A 19,318-nucleotide genomic window follows, 5' to 3' on the forward strand; every position below is an offset into this window, starting at 1 on the left:
TGAACCTGTTCAGCCTCCACAAGAGAAGGCTGAGGGGGGATCGAGTGGCCTGTTACAAACTAGTCAGAGGGGACCAGCAGGCATTGGGGGAATCCCTGTTCCCCCAAGCACTACCAGGGGTGACTAGAAATAACTGTCACAAGCTAGCAGAGGGCAGATTCAGACTAGATATCAGGAGGCACTACTTCATTGTCAGGGCAGCTAAAATCTGGAACCAACTTCCAAGTGAAGTGCCTAGCCTGGGGGTCTTTAAGATGAGGTTAGATGAACACGCTGCTGGGGTCATTTGACCCCAGCATATGGCAGGGGGTCGGACTTGATGATCTACTCAGGTCCCTTCCAACCATGAAACCAAGCGCTCCTTGAGCCATTTAACCGGACATTAAAAAGGATGTTATAGAGGTTTGTAGCAGATGAGCTTTGGAATTGGGACTGGCTACTCCCCTATCTGTTGTTCACCATATGCAAGATGATCCAGTTCTCTACAGGCTTTTTGCCATTCGAGTTATTATATAGGAGGCAGTCCTGAGGGACGCTGGACTTACTGCAGGAATCGTGGCAGTCCCAGGTCTCCACTGCATGGAATATTGTGCAATATCCTAAAGTTATGCAAACAATGGGATACAGTAGGTTTTCCCGCTAAAAGCAAACCTGGAAGCTTTCCAGCACAAGCAAGAACAACATTATAATAAAGGGGCCCACTGTAGATATATCAGTTGGGAAACCAAGTGCTACTCTTACAGCCATTATCAGAAAGCAAACTATTGGCCAAATGGCAAGGCCCATTTGAAGCACTACAGGGCACTGAGCGAGTCAACTCTGAAATATGCCTAGTGTTGCTAGTCACAGGTATACCATGTCAATCCTCTTAGAACTTTGGATTGGCCAATAAGCCTGCCTGATGTCCCTGAACTGGGAGATCACCACTTCAGTGGTACAGGATCCTCCCACCAATCCTCCAGCAGGGCCATGCTTGGGGGAAGAACTAACCTTGGCTCAGCAGGGGGATATGAATGCCATGCTGACTAAGTTTAGGGAGATGTTCATGGAGAAACCTGCTACGACCATATTTGCAGAGCACTGGATCACCCTCAAGCCTGGATACACCATCCAAACAGTACACTCACAAGTTCTGGTGTGGTTAAGGGACACAGTCTGGCAAAAAAAGTGACAAAAAGATTAGACCTGGAGGCAATGCAGGAGTCTGCGAGTGAATGGAGGAGCTCTATGGCACTGGTCCTGAAGCCTGACGGCACCGTCAGGTTCTGCATTGACTTTTCCAGGGTTAATACAGTTTTGAAATGTGATGCATACCCCTTGCCTAGGACAGATGAATTGGTAGAGGGAACTGGCTGTGCCAAGTACATATACACCTTGGACCCAATGATAGGGTACTAGCAGATTTCCCTTGTACCCTGCATCCCAAGAAATTATGGCCTTCACCAACCTAGGGGGGCTATATCAATTCCAAACTCTTTCCTTTGGACTCCACCATGCCCTAGCCATGTTCCAACAATTGATGGGCAGGATACTTCATCTGCAGCAGGCTGCTGCATCTTTAGGTAATGTTATAATGTTCACCGATATGTAGACAGACCACATTCAAAAAGTAAGGGCAGTCTTACAGTCAATCTGCATGGTGGGACTTACAGTCAACCTGATGAAGCATCACCTAGGCAAGACGGAGACCAAGTATCTGGGGTACACCCTGGGCAACAGCAAGACCCAGCCTCTGGTAGACAAGGTACAGGCCCTGGTATAATCCCCGGTACCCGCAAAAAGGACAGGTAAAATCCTTCATAAGTTTGGCTAGCTATTATTGGTAGTTTTTTCCCCAGTTTGTGGCCCTCAGTCCCCCTAACTGATCTCCTGCAAAAGGGGGCCCTGCAGTAGGTGCAGTGGTCACCAGACTGTGCAAGTGGCCACCAGTTTGTGCATTTTGGGGACCCACTTCCAATTAGTCACTGATGATGCTCCATTAAAATGACTACGTGCCATGAGGGAGACCAATTCTCCACTAACGCGGTGGTACCTATCTCTGCAGCCATTCAACTTTAAAATATGCCACCATCCAGGAACTACCACATAAAATGTGGATTTTGTCTCTAGGGAAGGGGCAGAGAGAGGTACAAGTAATGGAAGAGTGTACCTCAGGCTGCACTCTTGGAGGGATCAGTATTAACAGGCTCCAGGCTTGTAGCCTAGAGCAACCAGCCAGCCAGTTAGCAGGCTACCCACTTAACAAGCTGCAGCTGGCTCAGCCAATTAGTAAATGAGGCGAAGTTGACTGGCTGACCCAGAAATAAATGGCAACAGGAAGAGGAAGTGAGAGAGAGAGGACTGGGAGGGGGAACTGCCTATGTGAAGAGGCAGGCAAAGAGAGGAAGGAAAAGAGTATAGGGTAAGAATTAACTCAGGCAGCTGGTGTTTGTGGTGGACTGTTGATACTTCATGTTGTGTTCTGTGGTGTGGTTTAACCCAGAGCTTCAACTTATTTTGGATCATTTATGTTTTCTGATGTGCTCTGTGGTGCAGAAGAACCCATGGCATTATTGTCTGCATTGGGAAGCCTAGAGAAAGACCATAGCAGGGATGAGGCAATCTGGACCTGGGAGTTAGTACAAGGGTTCAAGGAATGATTTGAGCCAAGTGCCCCATTACACCACGCAAGAAATAAACAAACAAAAAAAGTTGATACTACCTTACTAATTGCCTTTATAATTGCCATTATAAAAAGCTGCCTATATCTTCAAGTGAGAGTCACAAAGCAGCATTATATTAATATTGTGTACAAGATGGGATGCATTATATAGTTATTGATCTGGGATTTTTATGTTGGTGGCTACATCTTTGCAAACATCATATTTTTAAATGACAACCAACCAAATGCAATTGCTTTGCCTGAAGCAAAACCAAGTTGTCTTAAATGTTATATGATAATATTGTATACACCTGAACTTTTGAACTGTTAAAGCCTACTTATCAACTGAACAAAATCAAACAAACAAATTTAGAGGTGACAACAACAACACTGGGGTTCACTGGCACTTCTGTAATTATGGGCATTGTTAGTATAATACAAATTTTAGTTTGTAAAAAGATATTAAAAAGGTTTAAGAAATTTATACCTGTTTAAATCATAAGAGTGGCCACTCTTTTTTTGGAGGCACCTAAACTAAGTTATACTGTATGTCCAGAACCTTTACTGTTGAAATTTGTTGCCTAACTGGAAGACACCTAATCCGTATGTCCTTCAAATCCTTTGCAACTAATTATAAAACAAGAGTGTCCACAAAGGCTTTCACTGTATACTTGTATTTTATAAGCTGGTGCACTGAAAACACTTGCAAACTCCTCCAAACATATTACATATTTAACTAATGCAACTGACTAAATTACAGCAATATAGAATGTCTATCGTGCATTGGGTACACTTACATTACATATAGACTTCTGTAACATGCACACACAAAGAGCAATGTACTTTTTAAAAGTATCTATCTCAAAATTGCATAAGCAAACTCGAAAACAAAAACACAAAAACAAAAAACCTTACCAAAACAGGAAAAATTCTACTTAGGAAAGGATAAGAAAATAAACACCGTAAGACTGACATTAGTCATGTTGCTTAATGCACTACTAGAAAATGACACTATGCTGATAAGCTTAGTATAAGAACCTTTAAAGTCAATATATATTCTATTTTAACATGAATATTCTTATTTGAAATAATAATATAATTTTTTAATAGAGTGGGATTGTGATAAATAGAAATGTTAATATTTTGCTGGGTGATTGTCAGTAATGCCTCATTAACCTCTCAATACTATTACTAGTGTTTTACTGAGAATTTAATAAAAAAGTGATTTTAAGAAGATGGTGTACCAAAACAAAGCACAAAAGTGCAGTGAGTAGTGAGCGTATATACAAAAAAAAAAAAAATCAAAGCCAGTAAAAATGCAGAAGAGCTTCATGTTAAGGTTTCCTAGAAACTGATATGCAAGCATTTTTCCCCAGTCACTGAGTGTTCCTGGGATTTGACCCCAGGATCTTTGAACTCACAGCAAGCACCATGCCGCTGTGTCAAAAGGCTCAAGTAGAATGTCACAGTCCACCTCAAAAGTATTATATTCATGAAAGGCAGATACAGATTCTTAAATTAATAGAATCCTGAATTGCAACCTTAAGTCACAACCTTAAGTCTTACTGAAATTAATATTCCCCTGACAAAGATCTCACCTGCACAGGTGTTTTATCTATAGAGATAGTGTATGGAATATAAGACCAGATCCCAGAATCTGGTTTATGGAGGGAATGGGGGCATAAGCAATCATAATTCTACAGAATTATAGTGTTTTGCATTAAATTACCTATGGGTTAAGGATGTATATTATTAAGCACTCAACTGCCACAATAAGGTTGAAGGAGCAACCTTCATTTGAATAGACTTTTAAAAACTAGACAGGACCACTTATCTAGATGGATTCCCCAGAAAAAGACAATTTATAGGACTTCACTACATTAATTCCTACTTTGATTTCAGGAGTGGGGTTTAAACTAGAAAATATCCACCTTTATTTTAAAGTTATTTTTTATGATGAACAATTTACTGTAACCCTTGGCATATTATTCCAAGTCAAACTTGCTCCTTATTGCCAGTCTGAATTAATCTAGCATTACTAACTTTGTTTGCTAGATTTCAGTCACCGAGTCTTAATAACTGTAACCTCCTAGTCTCCTACCTACCGGAACATATGTGCATTTACTAACTATGATCAAGTCAACCCTGAATTTTACCTGGATAAAACTAAATTCATATCAAGTTTTCTGAATCTTTTGAATCAAGTTCTTTGAACAAAGAATGTTTCCCATTCCTTAAATCAGTCCCACAGCTTCTCCCTAAGCCTTCTTCAGGATCCTTCTTGAAGCAGACACAAAGAAAGTATGCCAGTAGTGTTCACATCCAGGGTGAGGGGCACTTTAATTAGAGTGGCTCTCAGGAGCCACTCTAATTAAAGTGCCTGCAATATCTTGTGTATTTGGTGTACCACACTTCAAAATGGCAGAACGGGTGCTTTAACTAAAGTCTGTCTGACAAGCTTTAGTCAAAGCACCCCCACTGCCATTTTGAAGCATGGGGATGCTGAATACATGGCTTGATTAATCTGCTGGATTCTGCTGCTAGATAAATCAAGCCTATTCTGACCTGTTCTAAGTAGAGCAGGTGTTGGGCACATACTAAAAATACAGAGATAACGTAAGCTTTCTACTGCTTGATACTCCCCTACATAGACATCCCCTTATTTAGGCACAGAGTCCCCCATCCCATAAGAATGTCCTACATCGTTTGCTTGTAGATATTATTTTATATCTAGCTACATTAAGATGCATTGTTTGCTTGCACTAACTTAACTGAACAGATGCAGATTGCTCTGCGATGTACTTTCCTCCAGTTTATCTTATGTAGATTTTATTAGTAATGATTCAAATATTTTCTTCCAGGTCACTGATAAAATCATTGAAGAGTGTAGGACCAAGAAGCACTTCCTGCAAGAGCTCACCAGAGATTCCACAAGGGCCTTGACAATTCCAACTTTAAAAATGACTTTTGATCCATTTAGTGAGTGTTGTCTCTTTATACATAATCTATCACTCTGCATATATGCTGCATAATCATCTCTTGGACCTTTCAATCTCAAAACAAGTAAACCTACATTGCTCAGCAGCAATTTCTCCCTTCTTTAGCACAGAGCGAGCACCTTGACTTCTCAAAATTGAGCACTTGCAGAGATAAATGCCAAGCTATCTTTAGAGAAACGAAGTGTTTTTTTTTTTCTGCTAATATTTTTTATTGGATCAACTGTAAAACTGATCCAGTAAAAAGTTATCAACAAAGAAAACCCTTGCTTCTTGCATATTTCCTAAGCCATCCTGTTTATAACACTCCAACCAAATTATCTTTGTCACTGTACTGTGCTCCATTGGGCTCTATTTAGTCATTATAAACAGTTTATCTTGGAATGATTTCTGTTTTTCTATTACATACATTGTCATAGGAGGTTCCACAAAGCTGTACCTGGTCCCTTCTTCTAGGTGCACTGATTTCCTTCCATAAGGCTTAAATACTTCAATATACTGGGAACCTGGCAGCAAAGCTGTCTTGCTACTGAACACATTCACAGCTGGCAGATAGTGGAATGACCCTCAGGGAAGGTTAGCTGTGAAGTAAGCAGGGTTATCTTTGTTAAATAAGCAGTTCTGGACCAAGCAGCAGCACCATCACCAGGAAGTAGTGGCGACAGCAGATTACAATGCTCTCCCTCCTGAAAAGCCACATATATCCTCAGACAGTGCTGTGACATGGTGAATACAGACTGCCACTATAATAAGCCTGTTCAACCCCCAGCCACGGATCTACAAGTCCTCAATGGCAGAGCAGGCTGAAGAAGATGTTAGACTCACAAGAGCTGTGAAGGCAAACAAAGGCTGCAGTGGAATGAGATCTCCAATTGTCTTGGCCCCTTGGCAGTGGTTCAAGGTCCTGTTTTGTCAAGAACCATGTGGAAGCTGATGTGAAGCAGCCTTTCCACGATAAAAGAAATTGCACACGCGTATCTTCCATGAAAATGGCTTTAGCACACTTTTCAAGCCCTCTGGCAATCAACTAGTGACAATGAGAGGCCTGGAAGCCACAAACTACCACAAAGGCCACAGTTACAAGAATGTCATCTAGCACTTGGATTGTCAGGAGTGTGATTCTGCAGCTGTACTTGCAACTGAGCAGTGTTTTACAGAATCTGCTCTACATACCCCACATGGGAAGGGGGCTAGAAAAGGTGTCCTAAACAGTCTGTCTATCCATCCTTTTCCTGACTAGATAAAACACATCCAGTAAGAACACCTTCACTACAGTCAAAAAACCAGTGAAGAGACTCAATCATTTTTGGGACCTAGAATATCAGAACCCTCATGGACAATCCTAATAGGGAACACGCCACACTGCAACCATGGCTCTAACTCAGGCAACACAGCACTGAAAATCGCTGCAATGAATGAGGCCCAGTGAGTGGGAGATGGGCAGCTCAAAAAACAAGCAGGCAGCTATACCCTCTTCTATAAGGTAAACAGGAAGGAAAAAACACTGACTTTATAGAGGTGGCTTCCCCATTAAGAATGAACTCATAAACCAACTCAACAAATTCTCCATCAGAATTAATGAGCAGCTCATGACACTGTCTGAAACTCAAAGAGAGCAAATATGCCACTGTCATCAGCCTATGTGCCCCGATTCTTGACACCGCTGATGAAACCAAGGAGGAATTCTATGCCAGCCCTGACCAAGTCCTCTTTGGCATTCTGGAGGCTGACAGACTTATTCTGCTCAGTGATTTCAATGCCAGAGTTGGAAGGGACTTGAACCTCTAGAATGGAACCATTGACTAGGAGGGACCAGGAAAGGTCAACTCCAATGGCATCCTCCTCTTGACCAAATGCGCAGAATTTGAAATCACTAAATCACCAACACCCTGTTCTGCCAGAAAAAATATGTACAAGACATCATGGCAACACCCATGATCTAAGCATTGGCATTTGATTGATTATATCCTAGTTTCTGCCCAGAATCAAAGATGTCCGAGCTATGTTAGGAGCTGACAATTGCTGGACCGACTGACTCATCCACTCAGTTATGTCACTCAAACTCTCCCAAAACAATGGATGCAGCAAAAGCAATGCTGATGGAAGATCAGTGTTGAAGGACTCAAGGAACTAATCAAGTGAAACCTCTTTCACCAGCACCTCAATGAAAAACTGGCCAATTCCAGCCCAACACCAATGGGAGAATATTGGCAGCACTTGGGGTGCCTTCAAGTCCACCGGCATCAGTGCCTATGAAGAAACTGATGATGATGCCATGTGGTTTACTACCAGGAAATAGCAAGACTAGTTTGACTGGGAGATCCAAGAGTTGATCAACAAAAAGCACAAGGCCTTTTGTGCTTGACAGAATGACACCAACTCTAAGCAAAAGAAATTGAAATCACCAGTAAGCCAAGACAGAGAACCAAACAATATGAAGAAAAGATGGTGGGAAGACGAGCTAAAAGATCCAACATATCGCTGACATTCATGATATGCATGTTTTTTCAGTGTCACCAAAGCCATCTATGGTCTGAGCACTCGGGGACCAACCCCCTTGAGACCTACGGATGGAGAAGACCTCATCAAGGAAAGGGGAGCCACCAATGCCTGCTGGAAGGAGCATTTTGAAGACCTCAATTGAGATTATGTTGAGGACGAGTGTTCTCAGTTCCATCCTGCACCACCCAGTCAGAGAATCTCCAAATCCCTCCAACCCTTGACAAGGTAAGGAAAGCCATCAAGCAGATGAAGAGTGATAAAGCATCTGAAGCAGACAGAATCCCTGCTGAAATCTGCCCCTACCCTGGCCCTGCTCCTGGCAGCTCCAGGTGCTAGGTGGCAGCACTCCGTTCCTGCCCGCCCACCTGCTCACACGTACCCGCTAGCGCCTTCTCAAGTACTCTTGTGGGTACGTGTATTCCTGGTTGACAACCCCTGCTATACTGGATCTTCTCGCTGCCGTTGGCCCTTTTTGAGAGGTGGCTGCTGAGGTACGTAAAATGTTCAACATTTTCTAGCTCCTGTCCATCAACGAGGACCTTTGCCAGGGAGGCTGACTGGCCTAGAGCAGGCTGGTGAAGCACCTTTGTTTTTCTGATGTTGAGTCAGTCCCAGGCACTGGTATGCTTGACAGAAGAGGTTAAGGGCCTTTTATAGGTCCTCCTCAGTATGTGCAACGACAGCACAATCATCAGTGCACTGAAGTTCAGCAATCAAGGCTGAAGTAACTCTCCTTCTGGTATGGGGGCAGGAGAGACTGAAAAGGTTGCTCTCCATCCTGTACTCGATGATGATACCATGTGACAGGTGGTCACAGATGAGCATCTTGGTGACTAAGAAAGATGGAAAACAAAACTGGTGCAATCATGCAGCCCTGCTTGATGCCAGTTTAGATGGCAAAGGGCTCTGTAGTGGAGCTAATGCATATGATGGAGGCAGTTATCTGATCATAAAGAAATCTTAGGATGGTGATAAAAGTTCTCCAGGCAGCCAAACTTTGATAAGATCTTCCATAGAGCCTCGCAGTTAAGAGTTGAAGGCTCTGGTTAAATGTCAATAAAAGTCATATACAGTTCCTGGTGTTGTTCTCATGATTTTTGTGGCCCAGCAGATTGAAGAAAAATGATATCTGAAGCCACGTGGAGACTCGGGAAAGATTTCTTCAGCAGGAGGGAACAGTCAGTTGAGCAGAATTCAAACAAAGATGGAAATCTGAGCTCCAGTACAGTCCCAATGCTGTAGCGTGTGCTCACTTGGAAGCAGACCTTCAGGCAATCACTGACATTTTTACCAAGGCATACAAGAAAAATAGGACTGATGCTTAACATTCAGAAGACTAAGGTCCTCCATCAATAAGATCTTAATGAGCAGTCTCCGTGAGACTCTGGAAAATGTTGAGTATTTCCCATACCTCAAAAGCCACCACTCGGAGAAGGCTGACATTGAAGAAGAAATCCAACATCACCTCAAATATGCAAGTTCAGCTTCTGGATGCCTGAGAAAATGCCAGAGTGTTTTGAAGACTGCAACATCAGATCTGAAACCAAGCTTATAGTTTATCAAGCAGTCCTGATCCCCAACTTACTGTACAGAGCTGAGATGTAGACAATGTACAGGAGACACTGCAAGTTGCTGGAGAAGTACCACCAACACTACCTATGGAAGATCTTTCAAATCCAGTGGGAAGACAAAACACTCCAACAGTAATGTTCTCTTGCAAAAGAACATGATGATCATCAAGGCGATGATCATTCAACATCAACTTTGCTGGGCCGGTCACATCATTCAGATAGCTGACTGCAGACTCTCAAAGCAAGTTTTATTCTCCCAGGTCAGTCACAGCATATACTCAAGAGAGGGGCAGAGAAAGTGCTTCAAGGACATCTAAGGCCAACCTTGAAAAGTGCAACACCTATATCAACTCATGGGAGACTATCACTAAGGACCACCCCAAAAGGAAGGAGAGTTTGGGGCAAAGATCTCAGTACTTTGAAACCTCATAACAGGAGACAGGAAAGCAGAGTGCCAGAAACAGTATGTCATGGACCAAGTCAGGAACCCAGATCTATCCACCCTGGACAGAAACACATGTTCAAGTTGCAATTGAATAGAACTTGTCAATCCCCAATTGGCTTTTGTCTTACCTGTGGGTCTGAAGATTGGTGCAATTGTGAAAGACAATCATCCTCTACTGTGAGGGATTACCAATGATACTGGTAACATAATGGTTGATTTTTAAAGTTATTCCCATACTTCCCTGCATACTTAAGAAGTGTGTACATCAACGTTTCTTACAACTTAACGCAAGAAAAGTCCGCAGGATGTGAACACTAGCAAAAAATCCTGCTTCCTTATAGTCACTCTTTCATCTCTGTCTCTTCTATACTACATTTCCCCCCCATTATTTTTAGGTTAACAGTTGAATCAAATGTGTGCTAAAGGGAAATCTCTGTTATACGACATTAGAAATACTGCATCTCCAATGTTTGAATAAGAATCTGTGCATTAGCAGAAATACGTCTGTTATTTTGTTTAGATTATTATTATAATATACCCATCCCCTCTTTCTTGCTGTTCGTCTTGTATGCACAATTAACAGACTTTGGGAGATATAAATGCTGTAGCTAGAATTCTGCCACAGTCAGATTATAAACTTCAGTTTTGGGTCAGTAAACAATAGAGGAGCTGTTATTTAAATTCAGTATGGTCCCAGACAACAAAGCAAGGCCTCCTTCCAGCCTGCAGTGTTACTTTATTAGGACCTTATTTTATTGCAAAGATTAAAACCAGAGAGAGAATCCAAAAACCATGTAAAAAGCCTTTGTCTCTAACCTAGACAGAGAACTCCTCATACCTCCTCAAACATTAGTGAAAACAAGCCATTGCCTAAGGTGTGTAACTTTTAAGGGAAGCATCCTGTTTCAGCCTGGTGAATCTTTAATAACTGTTTCTATTTAGTCATTTGTCACAAAATGAAAACATAATGCTATAACAAAAGAGGCCATGAAGTCCCTTTGAATGTAGTTTCTTCAGTGTATTTTATTAAAACTGATTTTAGGAGAAATACCCTTTTTCATGATGCTTTCATATCCATATGTAATAGCATTATATATTTTCTCATCACAACTGTAATTGGCCAAACTGTGGTCCCTTAAATTAGTGAGAGTTTTCATTAATGCCTTCACAGGAAACAGTGCTAAGAAGTGATTCTGGAACTCCAGTAGGTGATATCTGCTATTGGACTAGCTAAAGCTGTATCTGTTCACAGTATTTCATCATCTTCTTCAGTCTTAAGTGAATCATTCAATTACCTTTTGGTTTGATATCCAGAAGTCAGAGGAGAAGTTATTATATCAATTCCTTGTATAATTTTAATTAAGGCCCAAAATTCAATAGACCCCAAAAGATCCTGGATGCTGCAGTTCTGACTGGCTGGCTGTTCAGTAAGTTGCATTTGTTCTGAAGCAATAATTTGCATTTCCTATCATTTTTATAACATTACCTACTATTTAAGTTATAAGTAATTTTAACTGTGTTTAATATCATGGAGAGGATACACTTGAATATGCACTGATATACTGCAATATAAAGATGCACCTCAAGTAATTTTTGCATTTGTAGTGATATTGTTGAGAAAAAAAAAAAAAAGGATCATCTTAAGTTTTTCCAAAAATTAGCATTTTAAAGGCCGTGCTAGAAGGCAGAGGGGTGTGACTGGCCTAACATCATTATAAGGACTGAGGGCACCGTACAACCTCCAAAGACTGAGAATCATTTGGCTGTATATACAGAAGAAGAGAGTCATTTTAAATAAGGTTCCTTCCAGTATGAAGTTTCAACCATGCTGCCTGGCCAGCACAGACCAAGCAGAACTGCTAAGAAGCTGTGCTCTATATTAGGTGTGGTTTTTTCCTTCTAGATACTGACCTAAATTCCAACAAAAATATTTATAATTTCATACCAGCACTTTTACTCTAGAGTCCGCTCCCTGATACTTCTGTTTTCTTTGTGGTAGACTGAAGTTTCTTCCAATTTCTTAACTTATCTTCTATCTGGAGCCTTTATCAGATCCTCATGCTTGTAAAGGAATGACATGTAAAAGAAAATAAATAAAGAAAAAAAATTATCCTTCATATCAAAAACTGGTAAGAACTCTTACAGAAAGACTCTTATTCTTATAAGAGCAGAAGGGAGGAGGGAAGACAAAGCACAGGAAAGATAAAGGACAAGGTTAGAAGACAAAGTCCTGCAGGAAAAAAAAACAACAGCATATACCAGCAACATTTTTTTATGGTATATATGGAAAAATCTTTTAAAAAAAAATTTTAAACACACAAACTATTAAGTCCATGAGTTTCTGTACCTAGGAGGTTGATGAAATGTAGTTCATAGGCTTGCCTGTGAAAAGTGGTCTATAAATTCCCTTTGAGGATCAGGCCTGAGAGATCGGAGACAGGTAGTTGGGTGTTCTCGTCTTTGGACACACACCAAAAAATCTATCGTTCTGGTGCGCAGTTGTTGCTTGGTGTCTCCTATGTATTTTCCATATGTATTGTGAAAATATCTTCATAGTGGACATATTGTTGGCAGGTTTTCATTTCTTGTCATGGCATGGTCTGGATCCATTTGGTGTTTTGGGCTAGGAAGTTGGCTTCTGGTGATGACGGTAGGGAGATTCAGTGCTTGTCTGAATTTACAAACTACTTTTCACAAGCCCATGAACTGTACTTCATCAACCTCCTAGGTACAGAAACTCATGGACTCAATATAGGCACTGGAATTCTGACACACTACAACCTGCCAGACATCTGACTCCCCAGGTACCTCTCCACTTTTACCTGCAATATGCCCCTTCCCCCACCCCAGTCTGTCCCTGACCCCCAAAGCCTCCATTTTCATTTCCACTGACTAGCTTTCTTGCCTGCATTGCATGCCAGCCTCTGGCTTCTTTACTATTCCTTCCACCCAGGAAGAGCACACATGCCAACCCCTCCCCCCACACCAACTGCAGGTGCTTCCTCAGTCTGAAAGGGTTTTTCGACCCAAAAGCTTGCTAAGATATTTCTCCAACCATTCAGTTGGTCTACTACAGGGGCAGGCAATTTTTTTGGGCAGAGGGCCACTTACTAAGTTTTGGTAAGCCATCGAGGGCTGCATGACATTTTAATTTTATTAAGTTTTTAAATTTAAATCTAAAATTAATTAGAATATTAAATTTTCTAAATTTTTTTAGGGGCCCTGTGGGCCGGATAGAATGGCCTGGCGGGCCACATCCAGCCTGTGGGCCACATTTTGCCCAACCCAGTCTACTAAAAGATAGCAGATTGACCCAAAGAATCTTGTCTGCCAGTGCCATGTCCTTAGACTAACACAGCCACAACCTACACCCCTAGCACCTGTCCCCAGTCAGCTGACCGGAAGGAGGCAGGGCCCTGGGCACATCTAAGGCCCAGGGCTGGGGCTGGCAGGGAGAGTTCTCTAGCAGCTGCTGAAGAAGCAAGTCCTGCAAGAAGGGAAAGAGAGGCTCTGTCACAGTTTGGCTGCCTGGGATGCTGCTGATGCTACTGTGCTGCTTACTTAGCTGTTATTATTTAAAGTGGTGGACTGGACTGAGGCTGTAGGGGAGGAGGAGACTTTATTGGGGCACAGTACTGTGTCATGTAGAGGTCCCAGTAACAGTGAGGGTGCGCCTTAACACACACGTGTCGAGAGTTTTGCTCGTCAGCAGCCTGAGGTGCAGTTTACCAGAAACCCCTGCACTTCCTTGAAACTTGACAGGCTTTGTGGCCTCAGCAGGGGCTAACCTCCCTGGTGTCTCCATTCGAATCAGGCAAGAAATAACAGAGTCACAGGCATTTTCGTGATTCCCCGTTATAGCCTATGGGTGAAATGTTGAAACAGCAAAACAGTTTTGATGAAATGAAATGGAAGAGTGTTTCAAAATGAAGCTAAACAAAACACTGTCCCTTCAAAATGGTGAAAAGGAATTCAAAACGAAAGGGTGCTGTTTCACACAGCCCTAGTATTTACTTCTTCACATAGTGGGATCTCAGGGTACATTTCTGCCACTTATGGCACAGCAAACCCTTTTGGAGTCACTAATCTAGGGTCACACACAGGGCCAAATCCTGACCTGGTCATGTGAAGACAATGGAATTTATACCAATTTACATTATCTGAGGACTTGGTCCCACAGATTGGTACTTTTGCTGATTCTTGATTGTTTTGTTTTTTTTAATTTTCAGTTCAAGCCTCACAAATCCAATCTACAATTCACCAATTTGGGGGGGAAAAGTATGAATATAGAAATCTTTGGGTTATCTCATCTTTGAGGAAACATTAAAAATTGATGGTTTACAATATAGTACAAGACTGATTCCTGTCTTAACCTACAATGGAAGCTCAAGATAGATTCTGGTAGTTACAAGACTTACAAGACAGAAATCTTTTTGTAGTATTGTTTTTAATGACGCTTTAAACAAGGGATAAAAGACTTGTTAAATGCCAAAAGATTATTCTAATAAGCAAAGCTACAATAATTAGTTATTTGTTCAATTAAGAGAACATTGTACATTTATTTAGTGTACATTTAAAAGAATCTATTGTAACTGAACATTAAAATACAAGTTCAAATCATCTTGTTAAGTGGATATATAGTTACATCTATTGCTGCAGGCATCATTTAGATATTGTGATTTATGTGGCTCTCTCTAAGCATCATATATGCTTTAACACTATGTTCTGTTTCCCCAGAATATGGATGGTAAGAAAGTGTTAGGAACTGCTATTAAAAAAGGATGTACTCTTTGAGGGGAGGAACCTTTCAACTGCTATGGGAATCTTATGTATCGTAGGGGAAGTGAAATAATTCTGACCAGAATCTAAGGGCTAAGCAGGAAGAGGGTGCAAAAAGGACAGAGGACCCTGAAAGGACTGACAAAAACCCTAAGGACTTTAATAATTTTTATAAATTTGTGCGTCTTTTGGGCTCCCTGTGCAAGTAAAAGTAAAGTAGATGGTTGGTTTAGCAACCATCAATCCTTCTGGATCATGGTGTATGCATGATCATATGCATAGGCAGGAATGCAAAGGAGGAGTGGAGGCTGCCCAGGCCTTCCATCCCCACTTTGGATCATTGAGACCAAATCAAAAGGCCAGACTGAGTCCAGCTGTTTGGTACCTCCCTGACTATAATTGTATAAGCATCTGGGAATTGACTCAGGTCTCATGTGGGGCAGACAAGGATTCTACCACTAGACCATAGGGAACTCCAAACTAAGAGTGTGTGTTCAGAAATAATTTTGCAGTGTCCCTGTACTACCATCACATAATATGGCGGAGGGGCCATAGGTTTGGTGGCTATCTGAGAGCATACAGCTTTCAAGAAACTTTAGGAAAGCTGGGTTTACTTTCAAGAAACAAATCCAGCAAGCATCCAGGAGTGACAAGTCATTCAAGCTATAACATATATTAATTATTTGTCCTAACATGCATCTCACACATTTAAACACTTGTTTCGCAAAGTAAAAAACAGTAACAGCAAATTCAGGATTTCTCACTAGTACTGATTCAGTATGAAAACTCCATCAGTCTGAAGAAGCCTTTTTCTATGAAAAAGGAGTAAAGCTAGATGTTATAGAAACACTCAAAACCAATAAGGATTTGATAAAATACAGCCTCTCTGAATTCAGTAAAAAAGCTCTTTCAGAGTTGATGGTAATTTTGGATGTTGTTCAATCTAGTAACAAATACAAATTATGGTTCAATTTTCAGACATGTGTACGCAAAAGTTCATTCATCAGGTGCAGGTGCACATTAAATGTGCCCCAATGAAGGGTGCAAATTCTTGCCACAGCCTGTTATTTGATATGTATCTGCATGCATCTAACTATCACTGAGAGCCCAGCCTTGTGCAAAACTTGAGCATAAACCTGTGCAAGGTCATGAAGGGAAGAGAAAATTCACTTTATTTTTTTTTTTTTTCATTTTACCTTTTTATTTCATGATAATTAAAATGATCAGTCTGATCACATAATCCAGTAGAACTAATTCTTAGGAAGGGAAGTTCTAAATACAGCATTGACTAACAAATATCTATAATATCCTATCATAAAAGTTTCTATATAATAAAAATTATCCTATAAGTATCTATTGCCTTTGTAACTACACATCACTGCTTATATAAAAATTATTGTAAAGAAAATAAAATTCCATAAAATCATGAACACAAAAAAACATTTAATTATATTCAACTGTAAACTCATGCTAGTTAGATAACCAAAATTTAAAGGAAAAAAAACATGTTTTCATTATGGGATTATACAAGAGCCTGAATGTTATTTTGATATGTTTCTGTAAAAGTCGCTTAGAACTTCATACAAATCTTATTTCAAATAGATCAGCTACTCATCCTAAAGATCACTACTATACTCACTGGATTATAAATAAAAAAAACAAAACCTTCATCTGGCTGTCAGATGTGATCAACAGTTAACTAGACCTGAATTCTAAACTCAGAATATGTGATGGGAAAATTCTACTAATCTTCATATGCTTTATTATGAACGATATTAAAACATAAGCTAATACTGGAGTCATTTTAAAGATCAGACCTACTACTTCCAACTTCCATATTGCTAAAAGTTTGTATTTCACATTCTGTCATTAAAGTGATAGTAGTTTCTTGGTTATCTGAAAGGCCTGGAACTCTTGTGATAGGGAAGCTAATAAAACAAAACTTCTGAAGCAAAATTAAAATAAATTTAAAATGGATAACACCATGCCACAAATATATTTATAAATGAAAAGTAAAAAAAAATATCTAGAAAGTAAAAGGGCCAATTTTCTGTTGAATTTCCAGTCTTTTCTTTTTCTACCTATATCTTCAGATTCAGGAAATTAAGATCTTATCATATGCTACATCACCTTTTTTTTATTATTATGTTTTAATCACTTAACTATTCATGTTCAAAAGTTTATTTATGAAACCTTGGTTTTCACTGATTTAACTTGGTGATAACTTATTATAGTCAGACCTAAATAATATCACTCTTCTTTATATCGTACTCCACCTGTTATCGCAACCTTCATCAGCAGCAGGTAACTTCCAAACAAAATAATGTTAAAAAACAAACCCCACCCTGTTTGTTATCACTCCGGATACTGTCACAAACCACTTAATGTACAGGTGCACTGATACATCAGTCCAATATTGGATCTGCACCGATATAAAGAAAACTGACTATATTGGAAATCAGCTCTTTTTGCCTTATGTGGCTGATAATGTGGCTGATAAATTGTGCCTGAGTGCAGCCGCAGCGCAACACGTAAGTGGTGAGGAACACAGCCCAGCAGCTTGAAGAGCTGCATCTAGCTGGTAAGCCTGTTGTGGTGTAAGGGGAGGGGTGCAGATTGAGGGCCCCGGTGATGATGGATGAAGCCGTCTCTCATCCCAGGGGCATGGTGGGGGAGGGGGGAAGCAGAGAGGGCTCCTGTCACTGCATGCACCCCAGGAGGACATGGGGGAGGGGCATGTGCTCCCAGATCTGGGTGAGGTGGGGCAGGTTGGGGCTCTTCCTGGCAGGGGCTGGGCCAGGCTGCACTCGGGGCAGGCCGCAGTGGTGCTGGGAGGCGGGGTTGAGGGCAGCATTCTGTCTAAGCTGTGTGGTGTGCGTGGCCGCACTGGTGTGCTCATGCTGCACTACCACGCACACCACACAGCTTACAGGGAATGCTGGTTGGAGGGCTATGGTGAATTTTGGGGTGGCTGCAGCCTCCCCCCCATAGTCCCCTCTCAGCACTACCACTGCCCATGACATGGATCAAAGGGGGCAGGAGGGCACAAAAGCACCCATGGCTCACCAAAAGCATTCGGGAATGTCTCTTATCTAAAATGAAGGCGCACACCCAATGGAAGGGAGGGGCCATCACCAGGGAGGATTATACTGCCTGGGGTTGCCTGGGGATGCAGGGAGGCAGTCAGGAAGGCCAAGGCGGAGATGGAACTGGGACTAGCTTCCCGGATCAAGGAAAACAAGAAGTCCTTTTTCAAATACATAAGGGGCAAAAAGAAGGTTCCAGGTAACGTGGGACCCCTGCAAGACACACTAGGAAATTTGGTCATCACATCAGACAACAAAGTTTACATATTTAACAATTTCTTTGCCTCCATTTTCCTGAGCAGGGACTGGAACAGCCATCACCCTCTGGGCCCCCCTCAAACCCCAGGGGAGGCGCACCTAGGCCAAGGGTTAGTGAGGAACTAGTTAGGGAACTTCTGGAGGGACTGGATCTATTCAAATCAGTTGGTCTGGATGATCTCCACCCCAGAGTACTGAAGGAATTGGCTGAGGTCATTGTGGGACCCCTGGCACGGCTTTACAAGCACGAATGGTGCTCTGGTGTGGTGCCAGAGGACTGGAAAAGGGCCAATGTGGTTCCCATCTTCAAAAAGGGGAGGAAGGACGACCCAGGAAATTATAGGCCAGTTAGTCTTACCTCAATCCTGGACAAGCTTTTTGAGAGAATTATTCTGGTGCATGTCCACAAGTAGCCAGCAGGGGAGATTATGCTTAGGGGCAACAGGGGTTCATTAGAGGCAGGTCCTGTCAGACCAACCTGGTGACCTTCTACAATCAGGTTACTAAATCCTTAGATGCAGGGGTAGCAGTGGACATAGTCTTCCTGGAATTTCAGAACGCCTTCGACACTGTCTCTCACCTCACTCATTAAGAAACTAGGGGGCTGTGGTGTCGAGGCCTACACAGTCAAATGGGTCGCCAACTGGCTGGAGGGCCGCACCCAGAGTGGTGGTGGATGGGTCGTTTTTGACTTGGAGGGATGTGAGCAGCGGAGTTCCACTAGCCTCGGTCCTCATGCCTGCACTGTTCAACATCATCAGTGACTTGGACAAGGGAGTAAAAAGCACCCTGTTCAAATTTGCTGATGACACTAAGATGTGGGGGGATGTGGGTACGCTAGAAGGGAGGAATAGGCTGCAATCAGACCTAGACAGGTTACAGGAGTGAGCAGAGGACAACAGGATGGGATTCAACACTGACAAGTGCTGCACCTGGGGAGGAAGAACCAGCGGCATACCTACAGGCTGGGGAACTCCCTTCTCGTCAGTGCAGAGGCAGAAAAGGATCTTGGAGTCATCATTGATGCCAAGATGAACATG

At 41.8% G+C, this 19,318-nt stretch overlaps 1 protein-coding gene across 2 annotated transcripts in view; it reads right to left on the bottom strand.

Annotated features, from left to right (window-relative positions):
* The window catches only part of PCGF5 (polycomb group ring finger 5), a 99,852-nt gene that overhangs the window by 74,116 nt on the left and 6,418 nt on the right, over window positions 1-19,318 (bottom strand). For both annotated transcript variants that reach the window (XM_019555794.1, XM_019555796.1), the window contains exon 2: window positions 12,101-12,216. The gene's annotated coding sequence lies outside the window, so the exon portion shown is untranslated. The remainder of the gene's footprint in view (window positions 1-12,100; window positions 12,217-19,318) is intronic.

Source organism: Crocodylus porosus, unplaced genomic scaffold, assembly GCF_001723895.1.
Source record: "Crocodylus porosus isolate Cpor-Errol unplaced genomic scaffold, CroPor_comp1, whole genome shotgun sequence".
In the NCBI taxonomy this organism is placed as follows: Eukaryota; Metazoa; Chordata; order Crocodylia; family Crocodylidae; genus Crocodylus; species Crocodylus porosus.